The sequence below is a fragment of the Crotalus tigris genome, unplaced genomic scaffold (genome assembly GCF_016545835.1).
Source record: "Crotalus tigris isolate CLP2741 ecotype Arizona unplaced genomic scaffold, ASM1654583v1 scf7180000017831.1706817, whole genome shotgun sequence".
Lineage (NCBI taxonomy): Eukaryota > Metazoa > Chordata > Lepidosauria > Squamata > Viperidae > Crotalus > Crotalus tigris.
The window spans coordinates 590,599-603,303 of NW_024096660.1; positions in this window are offsets into that span (position 1 = coordinate 590,599).

The window sequence follows — 12,705 nt, forward strand, 5'->3', positions numbered from 1 at the left end:
CCATATTGGCCGGACTGGATTGTGGTAAAGCTTCTCCTGAGCATTGTTTAAAAAATTCGTGTTAGATAATTTTAATTTCTCTATTGGTGAAAAATAAATCAGAAGCTCTCACAGTTGACTGCATTTAGCTGATTCGAACAACTTTATATTTATATAAAAATATTTACAATACCATTCTTCTTTACAGTAACATAGCTTAACGAAGACTTCTTGCAGAGACAGACCAGAGACAAAAACCTGAGACTGGAAATCCAGCTCCTAACTCAATACTCTTTTTCCACAGACTCAGTAGCACTTTCTTCACATTGGCTGACTGAGTTACCACATGACTCTTCCTGTTCATGAATATTCCAACACTCTTCCCTTCATGACAGGAAGAGAAATCAGACCTATTAACTTAATACATTCTCCATAGTGAACACTACCCAATGGTTTAGTCATCATGTCTGCCAAATTATCCACAGAAGAACAATGATGTAAACTAATCAATTTTCCTTTTACAGCTTCCCTGACATTACAATACTTAATGTCTACATGTTTACTTCTGTTCTTCACCCTGTCACCAGTTGCCATTTTTATACAGGCAGCATTGTCTTCAAATACCTTTACAGATTCTTTTACATTAATATTTAAATCTTGCAACAACTGTACATACCATGTTACTTCAGAACACAATTCAGATAAAGCAATAAACTCTGCTTCCGCTGTTGAAATAGCAACAGTTGTTTGTTTTCTGGACTTCCATCCAATCAGAGTCCCTCCAAACAATATTATAATCCCAGAATTTGATTTCCTTGTGTTTATGTCATTTGCATAGTCACTATCGACATAACACTTTAATTTCAATTCCTCAGTAATCTGTATTTGAAGACCCAAATTTATAGTTCCTTTTAAATATCTGAGAACCCTTTTTACACCCATCCAATGTAACTTTGTAGGTGCTGCAGTAAAACGACTCAAAATGCTTACTGCGCAAGCTATGTCTGGTCTGGACCACTGTCACAGATATAACAAACTCCCTATTGCCGAGTATTATATCTCTTGATCACAGGTTTCACCTTTGTCCGCACTTAAACTATTATAAAAATCCACACTCATGGGTGTGGGAGCAGTATTGCAATCTTTCATATTATATTTCTCCAATAACTGCTCAGTTTTTCTCCTTTGACTGAGAATATAACCACCTTTTTCATTTTTCTGTATCTCTACACCAAGATAATTTTTTATTTCTCCCAAATTCTTTAATTCAAATTTCTTTCCTAATTTATCAGCAAATTCTTTGACTTGTGATGCATCCTTTGCGATGAAGCAAAGATCATCCACAAACGATAACAGTAGACAATTCCCTCCTTGTAACTGTCCAGTATATATACAATTATCAGCTTTGCAACTTTTAAATCCAAAATCTAAACAGATATTCCAGTTTCTGGCTGACTGCTTCAGCCCATAAATAGCCTTGTTTAATTTATATACCATGTTAGGTTTTGCAATTTCATATCTTGGTGCTTGGATCATATAAATTTCTTCCTCTAACTCAGCATTGAGGAATGCAGTTCTGATATCAAAGTGCCAGATTTTATGCTTATATGCTGCTGCCAACGCCAGTGCTTATCTTATACTCTCACTTTTCACAGTTGGCGCAAATACTTCATCATAGTGCACATTCTTTAATTGTGAAAAACCTTGTGCCACTAACCTGGCCTTATACTGTATATCATTATTTGGCAATACCTTTTTCTTATATACCCACTTACAACCCACAGCTTTGGTTCCCTGTGGCAAGGTCACTGATTTAAATACTTCATGGTCTCCCATGGATTTCATCTCTTTATCCATGGCCTCCTTCCATCTTTCTTGTTCAGCTTTTGGTAATGCCAACACCTCTTTATAACTTCTTGGCTCATACCACACATTGCAAACCTTTACTTTGCTTGCAGAATACCTGTCAGGCGGAACTCCTTTGTTACATCGCTCTGACCTACGTGGTATTAATTGCTCCTGTGTCTCAATTCTTTCTGGTTTCATGTCTTGTTCAGCCTCTCCTCCCTGAACATGGACATCTTCAATAATGATTTTTTCATCATTAGATGAGTTATTGTCACTAAACAGATCGCCATCATTAAGTGAGACATACCCAGAATTTGCATTAATTCTGTCCCAATTTTGTTCTGCAAAATTAGCAGACCGTGAAATTATAATTCTTTTACTTCCATCACTAAAGCGATATCCTTTTGACCCTGGCTCATAGCCCACAAACCTGAGCTTTCTTGCCTTTTGCTGTCCCTTTCTTCTGATTGCTTTCGGAATATGTACCCATGCAGTACTTCCAAAAATTCTCAAATGTGCCAGTGATGGCTTTCTCCCATATAGAATGGCATATGGAGTATTATTAATGGAGGAACTCCACAGCCTGTTAACTATATAATTGGCAGTCAATATGGCTTCTCCCCAATATGACCTGCTCATACCAGAATCCTCCAATAATGAATCTTTCATTGTTTGCAAAACACCATTCCTTCTTTCAGCTACACCGTTCTCTGCTGCTGTGTAAGGATTTGTACGTCTGTGTCTTATCCCCAACTGCCCCAACCATTGTTGGAATTTAGTTGACATAAATTCAGTACCTCTGTCAGTTTGCAACTGACACACTTGTTGTCTGTACCTTCTCTCTACAAAACTTACCCACTGTTTGAATTGTTGTAGCACCTCTGTCTTTGCTCTAAGCAAATAGCAAAATGAATACCTGCTATAATCATCAACAATTACCAGTGCATATTTTGCTCCTCCCAAACTGGCTTGCATAGGTCCCACCAGATCTGCATGGACCAGCTCTAGAACTCTTTTTGTTTGTCTTGTGCTACATTTACTAACTGGGAATGCCTTTGACTTTGATGCTTTGCATACTGCACAGTCCAAATATGTTTTGCATCCCTTCAAATTTAGCCCTTCTGCAAAATCTTGCATTTGCTGCAAAACTTTAAAGCTTGCATGGCCAAGTCTTCTATGTAGAAGATGAACACATGAATCATGCTCTGCAACATTCTTAAATATATGGGAACATTGAACCTTTTGTCCCTGCAATACATATAGATTATCTTCCTTTATGCCTTCTGCACAAATATTCCCATTCCTTTTGATGAGACATTTCCCATTTACAAAAATAACCTCAAAACCTTGTTTGTCTAAATTAGACACACTTAACAAATTATGTTCCATCTCAGGTACACAAAGCACATTGGTAAACTTTGATTCCAAATATGGAATTTTTACATCGCCTTTTCCAATGACTTTTGCTTTCTGGCCATTTGCCAAAGCCACAGCTTCTTGTGCTACTGGAATAAACCTGCAAAATAATTCAGAGTCATTAACAATTGTTTGACTTGGACTTCCGGTGGATTTGCGCTGGCGATGACGGCTACTTTGTAGCCGTCCTTCTGAGAAAGTGTTAGAACCGCTAAGAACAGCAGGCATCAGCTGTTCTGCGGTTCAGAACCTCCTTCCCGGGCAAAGGGAGGGAGGGGAGTATCATCTGAATAGTGGTAGAGCCTCTGAAACCCCCCAAGGAGTTTTTTTGGGGGGGTGAAAAGAGTGCTCCCACGGAGTTCAGATTGCCTCCGCTTCTCAGCTGTCTTTGTCTCTAGGGACAAAGTGAGACGCCGCTCCCACCTCCGCGATTATAGAGATCTGGTGAGTTATTTTAAAAGCAGACAGAGCTGAATAAAGGATTTTATTTATTTTTTTATTTTATTTGGACTTTTAGTTTAAAGATTTATTTTTATTCCCTTTTTTTCTTTTGCTGAAAGGGAAAGTAAAATGGCGATCGGCAGGGTTTTTTTTTTTTTAAGTGACTGGAATGGAACGGAACGGATTTGATTACTTATAATGATTTTTTGAAAGAGGATTTGGGTTTTAAGAGGACTATTTTCCCTTTTTGTTTAACCCCCCCCTTTTTTTACTTTTTTAAGGGATTTTTTTTGTATCTTTTGTATTTTTTTTCTTAAGAAGGAGGAAAGGAGAAATAAATTTTTGAAAATGGCTTCAAAGCGTCAAGCAACTTCTACAGTACCGAAGGTGGCTTCTTCTTCTGCGATACTACCAGCACAACAACCTAAACCTATACCACCATCTTCTCCCCCTCTGCAACCAATAACAGTAAAAGATATGCAAGATATAATGGGAAATGCTATATCTCAAATCAGAGGTGAAATGAAAGAGCTTTTAGTGGAGAATAATAGTATTTTGAGGCAAGATATAGTTTTGGCTTTAAAGGGACTTACTTCTGTGGTTGAAAAATTGGATTCTCGACTTGAAGAAGTTGCAGACAAGGTGGAGGTTTTGGAGGAAAAGTTTGAAGGAATGGAGAAAAAGGTGGAAATTTCACAAGATGAAATTGTTATGTCCCAATATAGAGAGATGGAGTTTGCTTTAAGAATCAGGGGCTTGAGAGAGGACATGCAACAAGACCTGAGAGAGATGGTAGTGAATGATTTTGCTGTGATTTTGGATAGAGAAAAAGAGGAAATATCTAGAGAAATTGAAAAAATATTTAGAGTTAATTCCTGGGTTGCAAAGCAAAGAAACCTGCCAAGAGATGTGGTAATTTACTTTGGGAAAAGATCTCTGCGCAATGAAATCATACAAGCTTTTTATAACAAGAGGTTTCAGATTGCTGCACAAGATGTTATAATTTTAAAGGAGATCCCATCTAAAATTTTAAGAAGAAGAAAAGAGTTTGCTTTTCTGGCTGATGAACTTAAAAAAGAGGCAAATGCCATTCAGATGGGATATTCCAACTGGAATAGTGGTGAGCTTTGCGGGGACACGTTATAGACTTAATACTGTTTTTAAAGCAAAGGAGTTTTATACTTCGGTCCTGGGAGCACGCTCATCACCACCTATAATGCTTAAAGTCTTGGATGGGAAGGAGGTTGAACAGCAGTCTGAAGAAGTTGTGTTGATGAAAGCTGGAAAATCACAGGCTGAGTGGTTTCAACAAGTTGAGATGAAAGAGCAAAGAATGACTCGGGCAGCGCATAGACGTAAGGAAAAGAAACAACAGAAGAAAGATATAAAAGAAGTTTTACAAGAATCTGCTTCTGAGCCTGTGGGAGGAGCAAGACCTAAGAGATCTTCGGTACAATCTTCAATGGCAGATCTTCAAGCAGTCTTCTCCAGGCTTTTGGATGAGGGAGATGGTAAAGCTCCTGACATGGAATGCTAATGGCCTTAATTCCCCTCAAAAGAGAAAGAAAATATTTCACTATTTGAAGCAGCATAACAATTACATTATTTGTTTGCAGGAAACGCATATTATTTCTAAGGATCAAAAATATTTAATTAATGCTCGATTGGGATCTCATTTTGTATCTTCTGCTCTTGGGAAGAAAGGGGGTGTAGTTATTTATGTTAAGCAAAATTTATCAGCTTGTTTAGTAGATTCTGATCCTCAAGGGAGATATGTTATGATTGAAGTGGGACTGTATGGTAAGAAAATACTTATAGTAGGTTTGTATGCACCAAACCAACAACAGGAACAATTTTATAGGTTGTTGCATCAAAAATTGATTTTATTGGATTACAGATCTGTTATATTGATGGGAGATTGGAATGGAGTTTTAGACACATGTAGAGACAAAAAAGGACTTTCTACTTCTTTTAAACAGGCTAAATTACCTAAGGCTTTTTTTTTACTTGAAAGAGGACTGGGAGTTGCGAGACTATTGGCGAGAACACAATCTGGAAGAGAGAGACTTCACTTTCTTTTCGGATAGACATCAATCTTTTTCAAGAATTGACTTTTTTTTTATTACAACGGATTTATACTTTAGAGTAAAGAATGTAAAGATATTCCCAAGGACATTGACAGATCACAGTCCAGTATGGATGGAATTGGTTACTGAAAAAGAGGAGAGAAGATCTTGGAGGTTGAATGAAAATTTGTTTAGGCAAGAAATGAATGTTCAGAAACTTAAAGAGCATTTAAAGGAATATTTTGTTTTAAATATGCATAAGGGTACTTCAGTGTCAATGGTATGGGATGCAGGTAAAACTTATATGCATGGGGTTTTGATGCAAATGAATAAGATTCATAGACAGAAACAGATGCAGAAACGTAAGGAGTTGGAAGATGAGATTAAATTAAAAGAAAAAGTTTTAATTTTGAATCCTACAGATGAGAAGATTAAGGAATCTATAAAATTGCTTAAATCGCAATTTAATATGTTAATGGCAGATCAGACTGCAACTAACTTACTGTACATGAAACATAATATATTCTGTAATGCTAATAAGCCAGGGAGATGGCTGGCTTATCAATTGCGAAAGAAACAGAAGTTGAGAATTATAGACAAAATAAATTATAAAGGTAAATTGGTATTTCAGAAGGATTTGATTAAGAAATCTTTTTTAGATTATTATAAAAAATTATATATGGGCAGGAAAATACAGGCTTTAGATATAGATAAATATTTACAAGATGCTCATTTTCCTAAGCTAACAGAAGATCAGAAACAAGAAATCAATAGATTAATTACTACGGAGGAAATTGTGACAGCAATTAAAGAATTAAAGTTAGGTAAGGCACCTGGTACTGATGGACTGACATCAATTTATTACAAGACTTTGATAGATGAGCTGATAGAACCTCTAAGGGAACTTTTTAATAATATATTACAGGGTTTAGAGACTCCCTTGTCTTGGGGCAGAGCTTTTATATCTTTGATTCCAAAAGAAGACCAAGATCTTACGTTACCAAAGAATTATAGACCTATATCTCTCTTGAATGTAGATTATAAGATTTTTTCGAAAATTTTAGCTAACAGATTTATGGTTGTGTTGAACCAATTAATACATATGGACCAAACTGGTTTTATAACTGGAAGGTATATGAAAAATAATGTCAGACAAATTATTAATTTAATAGAATATTTAGATAAGAATAATCAAACTTCTGCAGGATTGATATTTTTAGATGCTGAAAAAGCTTTTGATCAATTAAATTGGCAATTTATTTTAAGACTGGTTGAGGAAATGAATTTTAGAGATAAAATTTTACAGGCCCTTCGAGCTATTTATCAAAAACAAACAGCACAACTTATAGTTAATGGAGGTTTATCAGAGGTATTCCCAATTGAAAAGGGGACTAGACAGGGTTGTCCATTGTCTCCATTGCTGTTTGTGTTAACTTTGGAAATTTTATTGATTAAAATTCGGGAATCATCGAAGATAAAAGGAATAGAAATTAACAAAAAAGAATATAAATTAAGGGCTTTTGCAGATGATCTAGTTGTTACATTATCTCAACCAACTTATTCTGTAATGGAGTTGTTACAATTGATAAATCAATATGGACAAGTTTCAGGTTTTAAAATTAATAACGATAAGACTAAAATATTGCCTAAGAACATGACCAATTTGGATAAGGAGACATTGGTTAGATTGACAGGCTTTGAGGTTGTTAATAAAGTAAAATATTTGGGTGTTATTTTATCTGCTTCCAACTCAAAATTGTATAAAAATAATTATGAAATGCTGTGGGTTAGAATACAAAAGGATTTGGATAATTGGAAAAAGCTGCAATTGTCCCTTTTGGGGAGAATAGCAGTGATTAAAATGAATGTTCTGCCAAAATTTCTCTTTTTATTTCAAATGATACCTATTTTAAAGAAAGAAGCAAATTTAGATGAGTGGCAGAAAGGTATCAATAAATTTATCTGGGCAGGGAAAAAAATAAGAGTAAAACTTAAAATTTTACAAGATATACGAGAGAGAGGTGAATTTGAAATTGTATTATGATGCTGTGGTTTTAACATTAATTAGTGATTGGGTCAATTTAACAAATGTAGATATACTCCTTTTGGAGGGATGGGATTTACTTTTTGGATGGCATGCCTATTTAATTTATAATAAAAAGGTTGATAGGGTCTTTAGATCTCATATCTTAAGAATTTCTTTACTTCGGGTTTGGAAGAAATACTATAGAAGTGATTCAAGAATTCCATTATGGGCTATTCCATGGCATGCAATAGAAGGAATAAAGAGAGGAGTTAAGATGGATATTACTTCTTATACACAATTACTTAAGTGGGATGGTAAAAATTGGCAATTAAAATCTATGGACAAATTAGCACAAGAAAATATTATTTATTCATGGTTTCAGTATAGACAACTATTGGAAAGGTGGAAGATAGATTATAAGGTGGGCTTGCTTAGAGAGGATGAGAATTTGTTAAAACAAATTAGAGATCAAAGTCGAACCCACATTAAAAGAATTTATGGTGTCTTGGTGGAATTGGACTCAGAAGCAGAGCTAGTTAAAGATTGTATGGTTAAGTGGGCACAAAATTTTGATGAACCAATTTTATTAGATACTTGGGAGATTATTTGGGTGAGGAATGTTAAATTCACGCAAGCCCAAAACTTACGGGAAAACTTTTATAAAATGTTTTATAGATGGCACCTTGATCCACAAAAAATGTCTCGTATGTATCCAAACCTGCAGCCTAAATGTTGGAGATGTGGTTGCTTGGATGCTACTTATTATCATATTTGGTGGTCATGTAAAAGTATTAAAGCTTTTTGGATTAAGATATGGTGGAATATTCAAAGAATTTTTAAAAGAAGGATAAAATTTACTCCACAATTGTTTTTGTTGGGTATTGTTTCTGATTGTGATGATAAAGAGATTATTTTAATGTTAAATTTAATTACTGCGGCTAGGTTGTTAATAGGGCAATATTGGAAGAAGGAATTTTTGCCTACTTTGCAAGAATGGTTTTTTAAAGTTTCCTACTTAGTGGAAATGGCAAAAATTTCGGCTTTCTTGAAAGATCAATCGCAAGAGAAGTATCTTTCGGTGTGGAAAAGATGGATAAATTTTATACAATATAAGTATGATATAAGAAAATATTATCTAGCGTTTGAATAATTTATATAAGTTTAAGATATTATTTAGAAGTGTAATTGTTATTATTTTTTATTTTTTTATTATTTCTTTTTTATTTTCTTTTTTGTTTTTCCTCCTTTTGTTTTTTTTTTACATATAATGGAGTTAAAGTATTTTACAATTTGTTTATTGAGTGTAATTATATTTGCTTAAGGTTTATTCGGGTTTAAAACTTTTTTTTTCTTTTAAGATCTAGTTAAGCCTGTATTCAGCTCTGGGAAGAATGGGGGAGGGTTTTGGGGTGGGTTGGGGAAGGGGTTTTTATTGTAAAATTTTAATTTTTTTTAATAATAATAAAAAAACCAATTGTTTGACTTGCCCCACTATCAATTAGCCACTTGTCTCTGTTGTTGCTATTGCAAACTTTTGCAACACCAAAATGTTCCTTTTGCAAAACAGTCCTTTTTCCTTGCACAAATGTCTTTTTCTGCAAATTGTTCCTCTGCAAACAGTCCCTTTGCAGATGTGTGCTCGCTCCACAAATGTAGCAATTCTTCCCTTGTAAAGCTCTCTGCTTGCAAAATCTCTTTTGTTACAATTTGGTCCGGGTCTGATCTGCTTGTTTCTTCTCCTCTGGAGACTTGCAGTCTGGACCCCCTCCTCAGGAATTTCTCCTCCTCGTGGCTGCTTCTAAAATGGCGTTTTTCCTCTTCATTAAGCAAACATGCCTTTAAAGCCTCAAACTTTAAGTCTTGCTCTTCTTTGCATTCAAATATTGCAGAAACTGTGTCCCAGGTTTTATCTAAACTGTTCAACACCAATAAAACCTTCTGGGACTCAGGGAATTTAATCGCACGTTGTTCTAAGTCCAAAAATAAACTTTGCATTTTATTTAAATGCTGTTCCACAGATTCACCTGGTTGCAAACAGGCCCTGTAAAGTTTTCTTGACAACTGTACTATATTGCATGCAGAAACATTCACGTGCACAGCTCTCAACTTCAACCAAATCTCCTTTGCAATCTTTAAATTTGCAACATTTTGAAATTGATCATCATCTAAATTCAAGATGAGATAAGCAATTGCTCGATCATGATTTTTCTGATCAACTGCTGCAAACACTTGTAATGGATTTTCAACAATATACCACAGCTCTTTTGCTTTGAGCAAACATTCCATTTTTGCAGCCCACACAATGTAATTCTTCTGGCCCAAACGAGGCACACAGCTTTCCTTAAATTCCATTTCAGCCATTCTGCTAATTCTGCCTTGTTCTTATACTTTCTAAACACAGGCAATTTCTTCCAGCTTTAAATTACAATGCAGTCCTTAGTAAGCTCTGGGCCCATAACCTGTTAGATAATTTTAATTTCTCTATTGGTGAAAAATAAATCAGAAGCTCTCACAATTGACTGCATTTAGCTGATTCAAACAACTTTATATTTATATAAAAATATTTACAATACCATTCTTCTTTACAGCAACATAGCTTAACGAAGACTTCTTGCAGAGACAGACCAGAGACAAAAACTTGAGACTGGAAATCCAGCTCCTAACTCAATACTCTTTTTGCACAGATTCAGTAGCACTTTCTTCACATTGGCTGACTGAGTTACCACATGACTCTTCCTGTTCATGAATATTCCAACAATTCGATTATTGCAGAAGTAGGTGGTCAGAATCCAGTTGGCTTATTTTGATGAAACCATGTTCAGAACTTCTATAATAATTATTTTTTATTTCTGAATTCAAAATACTGCTGTTCATTTTACATCATTGAAGACTGAAATATTACCTATTTGTTAAAATCTTGATAACCCACCAACCTTTAGAGTTCTATTAGAAAGAGGTATATTGCCTATGAAGAAGCGAAGGTTTTGTGTGTGTGTTAAAATATCTTTCCCCTGGTGCTGATACTACATTCTTTTTAGTTATTTCAGTTGTATTATAGGCAGATTGGCTGTAGTTTTTTAATTGGTTGAACAGTTTAATCTATTATTAATTATATGATGAGATTTAAAAAAATACTAAACTCTCTTCAGTTTTAGTATAATTCTTAATAATATTTTAACTCTTATTTTTTTAATCTTTTAACAATTTTTTTACTCATTTTATAACCTGTAAGTCGCCCAAAGTCACCTTGTATGGGAGGTGGGCAAATAAAAAATTAATAAACAATTTAAATTTGACATATTATCCAGTTTTGAATAAAGGTCTGGTGTATACACATTTCCAAATAAATAACCAAGAGATGATATGTTTAAAATACAAGGAGCTTGAGAATTGCTTTGATTGTATCAATAAAACCATCATGTAACTCTCCTGAATATGGTTTGCAATATGGGTGACTTTCTTTTAATGTCTCACATCCAATAAGCACATGCATATGCAGAGAGGTGGAGTACACACAATTGTAGGGCTGCATAAAAAGAGAAAAAAGCCCGTGTCCCATTTCCAGCTAAATCCCCATTCAGTGCTTTGAAAGCACAGAACTCCAAGAAACCAATAAAGGGTTTTTATTGAAAACTTAAAATTTTAGGAAATGGCACTCCTGATCTTCTGTACATTTCCAGCACCCCTTCCTGTGTGTTTTGAATTCAGAATCCTCTTAGCATGCAAAGTAAATAGATTATGATATACTGAAGGATTAAGGATCACTGTCTGGTGTCAGATTAATCTCTCATACAGACCATCAGACAAACTGACAGAAATATGGCTGCAATTCAGCAAAATAGCTCTGTGGCTAAGTAACATATGACAGCATCCTTAGGGTGAATAAGTGAAAGGCCCCCTGGATCTTTTGTTAAGAGTCGATCTATCTCAAAAAGTGCATTTACACATGCTTTATGAGCCATATGTTCCTCTTAAAAGAGAAAAAGGCATACATATCATTTAATACAAAATCATATAATATAGTATATGAGTAATCCATTTAATAAATTGTTATTATTATTATTGATTCATTCATGTTTATTAAAATTTCTTCCATGTACCTTACCTGCGGGTACTCAGAATTTTATATATTTTATTACTTTTGGGCTGATGAGGATACATGGATTTTCAGCATTTTTAAAATGCATTTATTTGAACTTTACTGATAAATATGCTTTATTTCTTCTTTGTTCCCATTAAATCATTATTCACATGTTATATAACTTATTTTTTAAAAAATTCTAGGGAGGCTATATTTAAAAGGCAGATCAGACAAAGCTTCTACTAAAAGAAAAAAAAAAATGTTTCCTTCTCTTTATTTTGCAGGGAATCATTTTAACTTCCAATAATTCTGATCATTTTAAGATCAAGATAATTAACTCCTCAGACTGCAAAAGAAAGATTATATGGTGATGCAGAAAAAAACCATTCTTAAATATATGAAGAGAAATGCAGTTATGCCAAAAGTAAGACGAGTTTTCCTTCTCAGTCTATTTTCCATTAGTGTCTGAAAAGCAAAAGATCTGAATTTCTGAAGAATTAAAGAAAAAATGATTATTATCAGAATTTTTTTCTAAGAACTTTAGAGCAACCATTAAAGCTGATCTGTTGCGAAAAGTGTCTTGTGTATAGATGTTATTTTTACAACATTGCTGTCTTTTGAGCAGCCTTATCTGGAAATTCATAATGTAAAGAAAAACAGAAAATATTGAAAAACTTTTAATTACTGGAAATACCCTGTACTCCTCAGGCTTCTTGCCAATTCTCAACTTTCTGGGCTTCCACAGTGACTTTGGTGTTGATGGTAGGAAGATATGGTTGGCGTATTCCAAACTATTTAAGAAGAAATTTACTTTTCAGCTTAGTATGAAGTATACCTTGAACCTCCCA